Source organism: Barbus barbus (assembly GCF_936440315.1).
Source record: "Barbus barbus genome assembly, chromosome: 39".
NCBI classification, from domain to species: Eukaryota; Metazoa; Chordata; class Actinopteri; order Cypriniformes; family Cyprinidae; genus Barbus; species Barbus barbus.
In genome coordinates, this window is record NC_136717.1 from 7648785 (window position 1) to 7665461 (window position 16677).

General features: G+C 41.1%; 1 protein-coding gene across 1 annotated transcript in view; it reads right to left on the reverse strand.

Annotated features, from left to right (window-relative positions):
* Window positions 1-16677, reverse strand: part of LOC306858989 (protein phosphatase 1H-like) — a gene marked incomplete at both ends in the record, with an annotated part of 160843 nt that overhangs the window by 122795 nt on the left and 21371 nt on the right. The gene's annotated exons all lie outside the window — the stretch shown is intronic.

Sequence of the window (16677 nt, forward strand, 5' to 3'; positions counted from 1 at the left end):
GCACTTTTGTGATTGTGAATAAGTGCAGTCTTGCTGAGTTAACACTGATGTGAATGTATGTGGCATTGTACAGTATATTAAGACAGAGGTGTCAGAACTACAACTGATAGAATGTATGCTGTAGAACGCACACTACGTTATTTCTTCGAAAGCAGATAGTGGAGACATTTTTTATTGTCAACAATCAAAAATCGTTAAATAATCGTTATACCCCTAATGGGAACCTATTTTTCCTGCTAGACTGCATTTTCTGTTTGTTTCAAGAAATGAGAAATTGCTTTTATGATGTGAAGAAGTGACTAGGTGATGTGAAAGTTGATCTAGAAGTTAAGAATTTCAATTCTGATCTGAGAAATGCACCAAAGCAACAGAGAAAAACTGTATTATGGAGTTTCATTTACCTTTTCATCACATTTCTCACACAGTCCTCAAGGTTTGCACCCCCAATCTTGGCTAACCGAGACATCTGAAAACATTTTAAAAAATTTGACATTTTCCAACTCAGGAACACAGAGAGAACAGTTTTACTATTGGCATGACAAAGTTATACTGACCATCTGATTCTTCTGTCCTTCATCAGTTAGTTGCCCTTCTAGATTCTTGAGCTCATGCCTGCTGTTTATCTTATCCAGGTGGAACTGAGATTCTGGGGGCACAAAGTTTTGACCCACTTGGGACAGCTTTGCTCTTATATCAGACAGTAGATAGAGGACTCGTCTTTGGAACTCTGAAAGTCAAAAAAGTATATACACATTTGTCCCATTTGCAAAAACACCACTGTCAGTTAGAAAATAAGGAGGTATACTTACTTCCATTATCTAAAGGGAATAGATCACTGCCCTCTCTGTGCTGGTTCACCCTACATGGACTGTGGGACCAATGATGAGAAGAGTGGGAGCGCTGGTGTGGAGTGCTGTGATGCAGAGAGTGGGACTGCTGGCGTGGAGTAGGGGACCGCTGGCGTGGAGTATGGGACCGCTGCCGTGGGGTATGGGACCGCTGGCGTGGGGTATGGGACCGCTGGCGTGGGGTATGGGACCGCTGGCGTGGGGTATGGGACCGCTGGCGCTGCCGTGGGGTATGGGACCGCTGGCGTGGGGTATGGGACCGCTGGCGCTGCCGTGGGGTATGGGACCGCTGGCGTGGGGTATGGGACCGCTGGCGCTGCCGTGGGGTATGGGACCGCTGGCGTGGGGTATGGGACCGCTGGCGTGGGGTATGGGACCGCTGGCGTGGGGTATGGGACCGCTGGCGTGGAGTATGGGACCGCTGGCGTGGGGTATGGGACCGCTGGCGTGGGGTATGGGACCGCTGGCGTGGGGTATGGGACCGCTGGCTTGGACAGACATGGAGTGGACTGCAGGACCTAGATCTAGGAGTCATTTCTCCTGATCCTGAAGCCTGGCTGGACATTTGTCGAACACTTGGTGGTTTTGGAAAGGACAGACCTGATGGATGAAAGACAACCAAGTTAGATGATGGATTGGCTGAAATATATAATAAAAGTTATGATGCTTACCAGTTTGCTTACTGTGTTGTGATTGTGCTTCCACACATGGCTTTCGTACATTGCATCCTTTTCCAGAACCATCTTGGGTGCATTCATCCACATCTGTGTAAGAAGGAAAACAACAATATAACCACAATGCATACTATCACAAGATATAATATCCTTCAGCACCAGAAACCAGGGACCTGCCACAGTGGCCAATTATTCTATACCTAACATAAATCCTGGGTATTTTTTCTTCTTCGATACCCTCTTGACAGGACTGCATTCTTCCTCACTGAGCTCTGCAGTTGTTGTTTGGTCGAATGCCTCACACACCTCCCGCTTCTCTAAAGTAAGTGGACAACAAAACAAACTTTTAATAACTGTTTTTTATTTGTCTGTTGGAGTCAAGAAAAATTAAAAAGAAAAAAAATGGAAAAAATAAAATTTATTTTATAGGGTCATACATTACATCTTGGTCAATTAAGGAAATCTGAATAATTGTAAAATCTGAAGGGGAGCCTGTTTTTGTTCACCAGACATGAAATGTCAAAGTGAAAAATTTCACTGTGAAAAATTAGGCCTAATGTAAATTTTAGAATAATTAATAATTGTTACTGTAGATGCTGGTTTTACAATTATATCGTAATAACAGCAAATGGCAATTCCATGCAAAAGTCAACCATGAAAAAATAAAGTTTTTACCAAAGTTTTTTCTATACTGACAGCACAGATGTCAACATTTGGTGGTTCAAATACCCATGACCCAGGTCTCTCTTAAGGTTTTTAAAGCAATTTTTTTTTTTTTTTTTTTTTTTTTTTTTAAGTGCATGATTTTCCATAGTCTGGTAAGTGCTATTTTCAGGCTTGTCACATCCATAACAGTACATATTTATCAAAATTAAAATAACATTATTCTTTGAAGAGCCATCACTTCTCTATTTGTTGGGTATTATTGCATTTGGTTTGTGCATTTTAATTTGAAGAAATCCAGTATAGACCTATTCTCTCAAAAACAGTGTCCTTTTTTGTCACATCCATAACACATGATTATTTCTCTTTTTTAACATAGAAAACTATATAGACTGATATTTTTTCTGATGTTTAGACTCTATCAACGAGGGTTTATTAAAATATAAGCAGATGATTTAGTATATTGGTAACACATACATTTTCAAGAATTTATGTCACATCCTTAACACAAAATGTCACATCCATAATGCTGTATTTGCCAGTATACAGTATTATGATAGCACTATAAATAAAAATAAATAAATAAGTATTTTTGGTAAATTTAATAATCACTCGACTGTTTACCTTCAATTTCAGCATGAATAAAAAAATAATAATAATAATAACAATAAATTTCGAGTAGAAGTTACAAGTCCACATACAGCAGTTTGTGTTCCATGCACAAATCCAACACATCATGGTTCAAAAGATGACAAGGATGTGTTTCAAAACCTCATTTAAGAAAAAAATGCTATTTAAACTTAATCAAGCTAATGACAAATTCATAGTACACCATAACTTTACATAAATCCTGATTAAACATACTAATCATTGATGTCAATACGACGTTGATATGACATCAATTAAATGTTTAAAACTTTGATTTGGTCAAACGTTGATTTGACGTACATTGAACGTCAAATATATTGACCTACATATATATTAAACCAATTTCAGTGCAGGATAACCTCCTATTTTTCCATAATTAACCATCAGAAGAAATTGGCATCCAAGCTGAAATTAAAATTATGCTATAAAGCATCTTGGTCAAATCTTGACTAATATTTGACGTCAAATTGACATCAAGGTGCCCGCTGGGTTGTCAGTTTGTGACAGTTAAACCATCCAGTGACCACTGATGCATGGAAGGGGAGAGAAAGATGAAGTTAAACACTTTATTATTATTATTATTATTATTTATTTATTTGTTTTTTTATTTCTTCTTTTTTAGTCAATGAACTAAATTCAGTAATGTTCAGGTTATGGTAATTGTTTCTGTTGTTACATTTTGTAACAGTACTGTTTGTTTAGTTTCCTTTTTGACCTTATTTGGTAGTTCCTGTTCTGATTTAGTTAATTAGTAATCATCATTTAGTCTTGTCACCTGTGTTTGATTAATTATCTAGTTTGCTCCTTTGTTTCCTGTTTCTTTATAAGCATTCAGTTTTGTCCCAATCCTTGTCGGATCTTAAGTTTACAATGGTTAAATGTGTGTTGAGGCAAATAAATATCTCTTTGTTATTCTCTGTCGTGCGCTCCCGTTTCTACAACCACCGACCGTTACAGAAGATCCGACCGCATACTGAAGACGAGATCAACGCTCAGGATGCTTGAGCTTGTGCCCGTCGTTTGCGGGGGTTCACGCCGCCGTTCGCGGCTCACCCCTGCCCGTTCTGCGTGGGATGTTGGGCTGCCGGTCGCGGCTTACCCAGGCCACCCGTTTTGGGGAGAACGGGTCGCCATTCGCCGCTCGCCCATACCCACCGCCCAAAAGAAATTAGTTCCGCCTGAGACGGCGATGAATGTTCTGCCGTCTCAGGCGGTAGGGAAATCCGGTAGGGATTTTGATTGAGTTTGAGGGCATGTCAGTCCCTCCAGTGCCTGCTCCTCGCCAGTGCCATCCAGTGCCTGCTCCTCGCCAGTGCCATCTAGTGCCTGCTCCTCGCCAGTGCCATCCAGTGCCTGCTCCTCGCCAGTGCCATCCAGTGCCTGCTCCTCGTCTGTGCCCTCCTATCCCTGCACCTCGCAAGAGGGTCCCGTCCAGCCCACCTGAGTTCCCGCTGGTCCCGTCCAGCCCACCTGAGTTCCCGCTGGTCCCGTCCAGCCCACCTGAGTTCCCGCTGGTCCCGTCCAGCCCACCTGAGTTCCCGCTGGTCCCGTCCAGCCCCGCGCCTCCCGTGCGCCCTCTAATGTCCGCGCTACAAGAGCGTCCCTTTGAATCCGCGCTGCCAGAGCGCCCCCAAGTGTCCTCGCTGCAAGAGCGCCCTCCTGTGTCTCCGCTGGTCCCGTCCAGCTCTCCTTCGTCTCCGCTGGTTCTATCCAGCTTCGCGCCTCCCGTGCGCCCTCAAGTGTCCGCGCTGCAAGAGCGCCCTCAAGTGTCCGCGCCGCAAGAGCGCCCTCAAGTGTCCGCGCCGCAAGAGCGCCCTCACGAGTCCGCGCCGCAAGAGCGCCCTCCTGCCAAGTTTACAATGGTTAAATGTGTGTTGAGGCAAATAAATATCTCTTTGTTATTCTCTGTCGTGCGCTCCCGTTTCTACAACCACCGACCGTTACACATTTATAGCCCATAATTCAATCCTTATGTTTTTTTTGTAGACACCAATAATGACTGGCCAGACCTGTGGACAGCCAAACAAAAAGAAGAATTCAAAGAAGTCCAAAAACCCCTGATTAGGATACAAAAACAAAAAATTGGGTACGCTTAGGTAGATTGTTAGTTTTGTCAGCTTCTAAAACAGTGGACGGAGAAATATACTGTGTGTGTGTTTGTGTGCTTGTATGTGGAAGAAATGGACACTACACACATACAAATGTGTAAAAACGTCAGGAGTAGCAACCAGGTTGACCTTGAGATTCCCAAAGCTTTTTGTACGGCACTGTATGAACCATAGACTTGAACTAGCTGTGTCAGATGCAGTTGATGAGGTAAACTCTGTCAATCACTTTAAAGCATTTATGCACAAGCTATATTCTCTGTACAGTATGTCAAACAAAAATGAGCGTCAACTGAAAGATGCAGCAGCTGAAGTAGGCTCACAACTTCTTCACATTGGCAGAGTCTTGGATGTACGCTGGGTGGCCAGTAGCTTTCGGACTGTTCATACTGTTTGGACATCACTGGGAGCTCTTGTGCAGCACTTTAAGAATGCTTGTTCTGATGAGAGGAGGTCCAACAAAGAGAAGCAAATGTACAGAGGTTTATTGGACCGTGTTCAAAGTCCTGAATTTCTTTGTGACCTTGGGCTTATGTATGACGCGCTCCATGAACTAAGTGTCCTGTCACAGGAGCTTCAGGCTCGTTCTGTAACTCTCCTCAGAGCAGAGCATCTGCTGAAACGCACAATAAGAGTTATACATTCATTTAGAGAGAGTCCAGGTGAGAAATATAGTGAGGCTTTAGAAGCAAAAGAGAGTGGGGTGTATCGATCTATAGCTTTGAAAAGCAATGCAAAGCTCAAGCCTATCAATCCAGGCCAGTTCTTACAAAGCCTTGTGAACAATCTTGAGCAACGCTTGTCTTTCGAAGAGGAGACTATCAAGGACCTCAGCATCCTTGATCAGAGTAAATGGCCATCAAACCCCAGCATCCACCATGGTGAAGAACAAGTTAAGCGGCTGTGCAAGCGATTTAACTTGTGCACGGACCAAGCACTGAATGGAATGCGGGACCTATTGGAAGAGCCTAATAGTGAGCCCAATGGCTTAAAACCATTCATTAACTGTATGAAAGCAATCCCTGTAAGCACAGCAGAGTGTGAGAGAAACTTTAGCCTTACGAACAACATAAACACAGACAAAAGGGCTGTCCTACTGGTATCAAACATTTCAAACTTAATGATGATAAACATCAACGGGCCCCCTACTTCCAAGTTTGATCCTAGAAAGTATACAAGGACCTGGTTGAAGAGCCACCGTGCTGCCTCTTCTGTGTGTTCTAGACAACGCATTGTGAAAACTCCAGCAGAGAGCAAGTCTGTCTGGAATATATTGTAGTACAGTGAGTAGACTGGCTGTTTATAGGCTTAAAGACCTACACTGACAATAAATTGTGTGTTCAAAATCAGTTATTTCATTGTATTTCAAGTATGTCACTACTAGCTACCTGAAGTTAAGTTCCTTGGACCAAAAATGTTAACTCTTATTTAGAAACCCTGCATTGGATAAAAGAGTATATATACCTGTGGTTTTCATGCATTTATTGTAAAATGTATATATTTTTGTTCATTATATTTAACTAAATATTGTTATTTTTAGAATATTGTTTTACATATATTGTTGAATTCTTTGAATGATGATGATATTTTAAACCAAATATTGTTTTTTTTAACATATATTGTTTTAAAAAATATTGTTGAATTCTTTGAATGATGATGATATTTTAATGTATGTTAAAAATAAACTAATCTCTGGCTGAAACACCATGTTTGCCTTATCTTGAATATATCTTATATTCATGCATTAGACCTGTGTAGGACCAGTAATATTTGCAAAATGCCCCTTACAAGTAGCTTACTGGCAAGAGCTGATTAAATGTAAAAACTGTAACTTGAATGCAATGTAAGTCGCTTTGGATAAAAGCATCTGCTAAATGCATAAATGTAAATGTACTGGTGCAGATGCTACTTGCAAGGTGAGCAAACAGTTGTCCAATTTTCATGTGTGGTGTGGATGGACTAAGGAATAGTTCATTCAAAATTCATCATTACTGTATGTACTGTAGTTGTCTCTTCCTGTAGTCTGTGGGCCAGTATTGATTGCAAAATCTACACGTCTTCTGTGGCTAATATTAATTTCATATTAATTTCATAATGATCCTCATTCTGTGAAGTCAGGCAGCAGAAGTTAAGTGAAAATGTACTACTCATTTTGGGGTTAACTAAATATGCACGATTAGTCTTACATGTCACTGTTTATAACCATGGTGTTCATCCTTTGCTGACCGCTTTAAAAATTTGGGGGTATAAATTAAGAGTATACCCACTTCTCCAGGGACCACTACAACACTGCTTAAGAGGTAATAGTCCCGTGAGCGAAGCCCATAATTCTTTACACCTTTTTGAAACATATTCTGCTGTATGAGGAAATATGAGGAAAGTAAACCTAAAATTACTTTATATATAAATAAGTACCAATGCTTAAGTCTACGGGATGACAACGTCGGCCATCCAACCTGAGAGTACAATAAACAATGAGTAAGGGCTTTTGAATTTGTGATGAACCTTAATGCTCCATGATAAACTGAATCCAACGCCTGTAAACAATGCTTAGGTGCCTGCATATATATGATATCACAGTAATCTGTGGGACCGTGAGATTTCGAATTCGCTCGGGCCGTGCGCTCCTCTGTCCGTTGTGTGTTTTGTTCGGCACACGGTTCGGGTTCGGCCGCATGCTTTTCCATTGTTTTGTTGCACGCAGCTCGTTCTTTGGCTGCATGCTTACTCTTGACTTGTTCTGTGTTGCAAGCAGCTTGTTTTTTTTCACTGGCTGCGCGCTTTCATGTTTGTCATGTTTTGTGAACACACGGCTTATGAGTCTCCTCATTAGCGGCGTGTTCGTGTCCTGTTTTGCACATGGCTAGTGATTTTGTTTTGCTGGCCATGTCCTTGTGTTTTTATTTTGTGTGAGCACATGGCTTGTCTTGTTTGGTTCTATGTGCCATGTGCTCTCATGTCAATTGTCTTGACCCCACCCACCTTGTTTCTTGATTTTTGGTTAATTTGCCCTACCTGTGTTATCTCGTTACTCTCCTCATTTGCTCCCTTCATAATCTCCTTGTGTTTGCAGTCCTGTGCCAGTTCGTCATCAAATATTGTGTGTGCCTGGTGTCCTGCCCTGCCCTGCCCTGCCCTGCCCTGCCCTTCCTTACCTTGCCTTGCCTTGTCCTGCCTTGCCAGTCTGTTTTCCGCTACGGGGTAGTCTTTGTTTGTTGTTTTTATTTTATTATTAATAAAGCCCTATTTCCTCCTGCAAGTGAGTCCTCTCTCTCATCCCTTCACCCACACCTGACAAAATCAGATTGAAGATGACTCACAGCCTGATCCAATGTCGATGCAGAAGAGTAAATCACCATATTATCAGCGTATAAGTGAAAACTTGAATATGCAAGGTTATTCCCAATATTATTAAAATATAAAATAAAAAATAATGGCTCAAGGACCAATCCCTGTGCTATGCCGATCTTTACATTCTGAGTACTAGAAGTGAGTCCCTCTATATTTATACATCGAAATCTATCCGATAAGTAATTAACAAACAATCCAACAGTATTTACTGATAAACCTACACTAAGTAGCCTTCATGATCTACAAAAGATTTAATGATCTACGAAATCAAAAGCCTTAGATAAATCGATAAAAAGAACAGCACTATGGTTTTTATTATCCAGTGAAACCATTAAATCAATTAATACTTTTATAATTGCTGTGGATGTACTGTGTTTTTTCCTAAAACCGGGTTGGAACTCTGATAAGGTATTTTTAAAAGATAGAAACTCTTTTAATTGATCATTCACAAGCGATTCCAAAACCTTTGATAAAATAGACAATTTCAAAATAGGCCTATAATACAGATGCCATGGAATATTTATGAGGGACATTAGTTATAATTAAATCAATTAATTATGAATTTTCAGGACATTTTAAATTTGATCTAGTTGGACTATTTACTATCTGAAAAAGATTAATCGAATTACAGTTTGCTTTTAAATCATCAGATACTGGTTGCAATTAAAAAAATTTTTGATATGCATGCGCATCTCATCAATAAAGCCGGTTCCTTGATTAGCGCTAAATCTCCATCACCTGTTTTCAAATGGAGCGGCATTTAATACACGGAGCCGTAATACACTGACAAGCTACGCAATATCGCTTTCATTATCGCTGATATATCGCCTTCGATAATGAACGCGATATTGCTTAGCTTGTCAGTGTATTATGGCTCCGTGTATTAAATGCCGCTCCATTTGAAAACAGGTGATGGAGATTTAGCGCTTAACATATAGGCTAATTTATTCCTGTGATCAAAACTGAATTTTCAGCATCAATACAATACAATTCAGTGTCACATGATCCTTCATAATTCATTCTAATATGCTGATTTGCTGCTCAGTAACCATTTCTGTTTATTATCAATGTTGTAAACATTTGTGCTGCTTAATATTTTTGAGGAAACATTTTTTTCACGGTTCTCTTATGAATATTTGAAATTATCCTTTGTGTCAGAGCGCTGGAATTTGTCAGAAATAGAAAGGGACATCAGTTTACTGTCATGGATTTGTCATAGCGTCACACCGCATCCACAGCAAAGAACATCTGTAGCAACTCATAATGTAATAACTGCACATAATGTAAAAATGGCACATAATGTAATAAGTAATAAGTACATTAATAATAAGTGCAATAAGTACATTATTATTACACTAAAATGTTCATAATGTAATAATTTTCTCAAAACGTAATAAAATCTTGAGCTCATAATGTAATAACAATTATTACATTGAGAAATTTATTACATTATAAACTCACCAAAAATATTGTCAAATTTCATAATTGTAATAGGCTTTTTAAAAATTAAAAACATCAGTGCTTCCAAAATTACATTGTACTGTACGTTTCTGTCACGGTGCACACAGCAGGGAGGAACGAGGAACACGCAGACGAGGATGTAACTTCAAAATAACTGTCTTTAATGAAGACATCACGGCAGGGCAAAACAAGGCAGGGCAAGACAAGGCAAGGCAGACACAGACAGGAACAACGAGTAGACCAGACTAAATCGAACTTAATAGACAGGACTATAAATACACAGGATAATCATAGATAATTAGACGTACACGGCTGGACAAGAATTAACTAATGATCACACTAGACGAGGACAGGAAACAAACCAAATAAGGAAACAATAGGCGGGAACACATGACACACACGACAGAGGACTGACAGTTTCATCATCCATTGCTCGATTTCCATGCCCTTTTACATTGCTAAACCAAAGGGTAGAGCACAGTACCAACTACAATAGGGATGCTCTCATGGCTTCCATTGTTTTTATTCAAGTATCAAAATATTCTGCGTTCCAGAATTCGGATGTTGTTAGAACACATCAGAGAAAAGAGAAAAACACCTAAAAATATGAATTATAAATTATTATAATCAGTGTAGGTATAATAAGAAGACTTGTTAAATATAATTATAATAAACAGCTACAGTAATAGTATTATAGTGAAGAATAAGCCAAAGACAAGTTTCTTTTTGTGCTAAGTGAAGAAAGGGCGCTGGTTTGATTTTGACATTGGTGGGAAATAAAGTATAAGTAGCCCAGTACTTCCAAACTTCTAAAATATATATTTCCATTTAGAAATAATTTGTGTGTATGTGTATACACAAACAAATTCATTCTAAAAGGACATATTTTTCTTTTTAGAATTAATATATACATGAAAAGACTAAGCAAATATGTTCACATCTGAGATTCATTTTAACATTTATATAGAATAACTTAACTGGTGGTAACAGAGAGACATCTGTGGGTGAACCTGGCAGATATTGGGAAGAAAGAGAAGGGCTTTCTTCTCGATGCTCCAGTCTCGCCTTACGAGCATTTCGGTACTTCCATCGAGACGGTGGTCAAGAAGTTTAGGGAGGTGAAGCTGTGCTCAGCAGCCTTCAAAACCTTCATTCCAAGAAGGTCCAGTTCTGAGCCCCAAACAACGCAGGGGTCCTGGCCCATCTCAGTCTGAGGATCAGAGATGGGCTCAGAAGGCTAGTGTCGCGACTCAGGCCCCTCCCCCGCCTCCGGGTAAGGCTAGAGGTAGGCACGGGTCAAAGAGAGGTAGGCAAGACCTGAGGGAGGTGATCCAGATGAGGCGTTCTCAACGCTCTCGTCCAGACCAGAGTAAGACTTGAACATCTACTTCCTTCCCTCGGGGGGCCTGTCATCTGCCCTCATCTTCCCCTCTCTAATTCCCCTGCAACCACCGTCAACTCCACCTGACCGAGGTTAGGTGGGAACCTCTTGTGCTCACATTGCAGTCTCTCCTGCTGGACCTATGATGTTTTGGTCAGGTTCTATGTTTCATAGAAACTACCTAACTGATGGTCCGGACCAGACCATGAGAACTAATCTCATGCGCGGGAACCATGGTGGGTGAATACGATCCATTTCTTCTGTTCGCTGGTGGTTGTGTTTCCTCTGTTAGCCATTCTTTGCAGTATTTCTGGGACCTGTCTTTTGTGTGATTTTTTAATCTTGTTAGGGTAGGTCCTCGGATGGCCACCTTTTGCTATCGACTCGTGCGGTGTGGTGATGACCTCGCTCGTCGATACTAGATCCAGGCTAGGATGATAGCCCTGCTCCCGGCCTCATACCTTCTGGATCATGTGGCCAAGTCGTAGGTTTCTGTGGGAGCCTCCTTGGTCATCAGGTCCCCAGGTCAGCACTGCAATTCCAGGACCTGTGAGTCTTTTTACTATCGTTTTTTTACGACTGCTGTGTCCTGCCACTGTGTCCCGCCCCGAGGGTCTCCTGTTGTTAGGTTACCCACTCAATCATAACACGTTCTCTGAGTGAAGCTCCTCTCACTCTTTAGGCGCTGAGCGGCTTTACTCTTTAAACGCCGCCCTGCAGTTTGTATCACACTACCCTTATGGTGAACCAGTGTATCACACCTCTATGGAGAGGGCTTGAGTACACTCTTTCCCTGAGGCATGAGTGAGAGGTATTTTTGCAACATTTCTGTGTGTGATCTGGGCCCCATTGTTTCTAAGGCTCTGTGGGTCTGGTTAACGAGATAGAGAGCATAGGGCTGGATTGGTTGTAGCTGATGGTCCCCCATAGGGCGGCACTGTTTTTTTATCTAGCACCTCCCTCTGGTGGAGCTAGGTATTGCTCTCCTCTTCCGGTGACCTACCTCAGCCTAGAGTGTGCTATCTCCCCTGCTAGGGTGTAAATAGATAGCCCACACTGGTGGCAACCTCATGGGAAGACATTTCCAAGGCCCCTCTCGGTCAGTCCATCCTCAGGGTGTGGTAGTGCTCCCCTCGCTGTGGGAGGGTTTGTTATGAGCTAGCCACGCCTGGCAGATCAGGTCTTCCTCCTTTCTACTAAGGAACGGGAGTTAGGGACCTGCCCCTGGGCCATTGACCATTCACTAACTGTATTAAGTGTACTGAGTTCCATGACAGCATCATTAGACAGCCGGCTGCTTGCTGTCTCCCTGATGAGTCATCCGAGTGGGCTGAGCCTGGAAATGCCTTCAACCGGGCGTCTGAGGTGTCCCCCCAACACTGGGTCCTCCACGCCTTGGAGCTCTATTCAGAGGCAACCTCAGCCTGTTAGGTCTCTTCTGCCTCACTTTTGTGATGCTCTTTTTTGTATAGGCTTAGTAGTGCTCCCCTCAACCAGAGGGTCACCTATGAGCACTACTTGCCTAAGCTGAGCGATCGAGTTGGAGAGATGGGCCTCCGCTCGCCGACTCTGGTCAACAGACATACCGCATTGCTAGGCCTTCTCATGCCCTCCTAATGAGCTGTCTTTGGTAAGCTAGCATCACTCCCCTCACTGTAGAGGGTCATCTATGATCATGCTGCTCCCTTCTGAGTAGGGGTGGGCGATATGGGAAAAATATCATATCACGATTTTTTTTTAGAAATATCACGATTCACGATTTTATCACGATTTTTTGTCATGTTGGTTTTACTATTTTGGTTTTACAAGTTGTCTGAGCATTACAGCCAAACTAGAAAGACAAAGCCTTTCAAGGTAACAAAAAACTAAAAAAAGACATGGCGGATATTTAGGCCAAAGTGGGCGAAGATAAAAATCTTTGTCATAATTTTATCTTTCTTATTAAAAAATAAGAACAAAAGATACACATTACAAATACACATAATATACAAATAAAACAAACAGTGCTTTATTTTCAGGTACAATAGGTGTATTTAGCAGGAGCATTCAATGAAATTGAATGAACAAATATAAAAATAAAACACTAGATAGACTGATTCCTAAAGCAACTGTATTAAAGTTTTTCAGTCAAGAATAGTGAGTGATTTTTCTCTTTGCGTTTTGTTGTTTTGTTAACGTTAAATGAATAGTTCCCCCCAGAACTAAATAGTCATCTGTCTGTCAATTCTGTCATAATGTTTTACTTTTATACCATCATTCACTCAAAAGTTGTTTTAAACCTGAATGAGTTTCTTTCTTCTGCTGAACATAAATGCTATTTTGAAGAAGGTGGAAAACCAAACAGTTGCTGATCCACAGTGACTTCCATAGGATTTTTCTTTCCTGCTATCAAAGTCAATGTAGACCAGCAACTGTTTGGTTACCCTCATTCTTCAAAATATCTTCTTTTGGGTTCAGCACAAGAAATTAATAGAGGTTTGGGACAACAAGTGAGTGAGTAAACAATGACAGAAATTAAATTTTAGGGTGAACTATCCCTTTAATGACAGTCGACAGCACGTTTAGTGTCCTGTCCCTTTAAGAGCTGCACACATCTAATATACAGGCACGCATCCGCTTCTCTCTTAACGATTTACTTTTATTTTAGAGATAACCAACTGAGTCTGTACGTAAACCTTGTGTGTTTTGACAGTATTAGCACAAAAGATAAGTTAGTTGAGTAATCAGGCGCTGTTAGACAGGCTTTTTAGTGCGCGTGCTTCAGGTGTATCTGCTCAGAAAAAGCGAATGAAACATTTATTCGCTTTATTTACATTATATGCCACAGCCATATCACCTTGCAGCCCAAGACCGGTTGCCCACTGAAGCTAAGCAGGGTTGAGCCTGGTCAGTACCTGGATGGGAGACCGCTGGTGAAAACTAGGTTGCTGTTGGAAGAGGTGTTAGTGAGGCCAGTAGGGGGTGCTCACCCTGTGGTCTGTGTGGGTCCTAACGCCCCGGTATAGTGACGGGGACACTATACTGTCAAAAAGCACCGTCTTTCGGATGAGACATTAAACCGAGGTCCTGACTCTCTGTGGTCATTAAAAATCCCATGGCACTTCTCGTAAAAGAGTAGGGGTGTAACCCCCGGTGTCCTGGCCAAATTCCCTCTACTGGCCCTTGTCTATCATGGCCTCCTAATAATCCCCATCCACTTGATTGGCTCTTTGACTCTCTCTCCTCTCCACCTGTAGCTGGTGTGTGGTGAGCGCACTGGCGCCGTTGTACTGTGGCTGCCATCTCATCATCCAAGTGGATGCTGCACACTGGTGGTGGTTGAGGAGAGACCCCCCACATGATTGTAAAGTGCTTTGGGTGTACAGCAATACACAATAAAGTGCTATATAAATGCATCATTCATTCATTCATTCATTTAACCAGCAAGGCTTGTGTGCAAATAATGTACTTTTGCGATCGCGAATAAGTGCAGTGTCCTGTCAGAGTAACTCTACTGCTGTATGTCGTGTTGTACAGTATATAGAGACGGAGGCGCCAGAACTGTATTTGACAATGTGCGCTGTAGCACGATACTATGATATTTCTTAAAAAGCAGATTGTGGAGACATTTTTATCGTCCACGATCAAAAATCGTCATATCGTACACCCCTACTTCTGAGCATCTGAATTTCCTCCCCTCTGGTGGAATTGAATTTCCCGCTCCATGGTCAAATACACAGAGGAGCCCGGAGGGGTCGGGCCCTTCGTAGAACCACCCCTCCCTAAAAGTCGGACCTTTTAGGGAGGGATAGTTTCAAACGCAGTTTGAAACTACTTGAGACCCGGGGATCCCTTTAACATTATGTTTTCAAATTTCAAATGTCACTTGAAAAATATTAATAAAAATAAAAAACAAACAAAAAAAATAAAATAAACAACTGCTACAACTGATAACAGAGCGCTCAAGCGGGTACTACGAGTCATGTTGAGGTCATTAAAATATGTCAAATTAATATTTTGCGTTCAATTATTTACTTATCAGGCAAGTGGCCGCATGATAGACGGAAAAATTACGCAGTGTAGTCTTTATTACCCTGCAGAGGTTTCTTTTGCAAAATAATCTGCTGACTGTACACTATCCCTCAGCCTTGCTGCGCCCCCCAGTTTAGGAACCACTGTTGTAGACCAACAAAAAAAATAATTACAAAATTAGAGCTCTCTTCCAGAAAGAGCTAACAACAATTCCTTATGTAATTCCATATTGGAATAATATTGTGGAGAATATACCTTGGGAGAAAGTATGGACTTTGCCTCATAATATGTTTACTAGGGATGTGACGAGATCTTGTGAGATCAGATGTGTCTCGCGAGATCCGACTGGTCTCGCGAGACACATCTGATCTCACGACATCTCGTTACATCCCTAGTAAACATATTATGAGGCAAAGTGAAAATATCCTCGCAAAACATTTTGCAGTGTTTACATTAGAGCTGCGCCATTAATCATTAAAAAATTGTGATCTTGCTTCAAACACCCATGCGATCTTAGTCCTGAATGACCACGATTCAGCTATGTCTATTACGACTGTTTAACATCGAGAGTGTCAGTGGATTGTGAGAAGCACATTTTGTCGCTGTTATTCACTGATATGCGTGGTGACAAAACACGCGCTGCTCATACCAACAACTCCACTAATACCTGTTTCACATCGTAAGCGTCTTAAAGACATTCAAATCTGCATTCATGCTGCTGCTGATCCAGAAGGAGCAACACAAACAGTCTTTTCAACCACACATCATTATTTCAGCGTTACAGACATTTAAATAACAGAAGTAGGCCTACTGGGATAAAAGTTTATAGTTTGGGTATAAACACTTATTGTCTACAGTAGCGGTCAAAACGAAAGCATCTTAAAGGGATAGTTCACCCAAAAATGAAAATTCTGTCATCATTTATTCAACCTCAAGTAGTTCCAAACCTGTATGAATGTCTTTGTTCTGCTGAACACAAAGGAAGATATTCTGAAGAATGTGGGAAACAGAGCAGTTCTGGGTCACCATTGACTTCCATAGTATTTTTGTTTTCCTACTATGGAAGTCGATGGTGCCCCAAAACAGCCTGGTTACAAATATTTCTTCAAAATATCTTCCCTTGTGTTCTGCAGAGCAAAGAAATTCATACAGGTCTGGAACTACTTGAGGGTGAGTAAATGACAGAATTTTCATTTTTGGGTGAACTATCCCTTTAACACTTGTATTGTAACACTTATCATCTTCCACCAGAAGATGGCGACAACCCGTTTAAAAAATGTATTTGACATTGAATCATACATTCAGGAGATTCCAATAGTGAAACAAGTCTTTATGAACTGAGACACTGACTCCTTCATTGAATTTTTTTTATTTTTATTGTGGTTCAAATTAATGTATATTTTTAAAAGACTTAAGCAATGAACATTTTGTCAGAACCACTAGTAAATTACGTTATTTTGTTTAGTTTTCAAAAAAAATTTTCAGAATCGTGATCTGCAATTTATTTAAAAAAAAATTATGATTCTCAATTTATC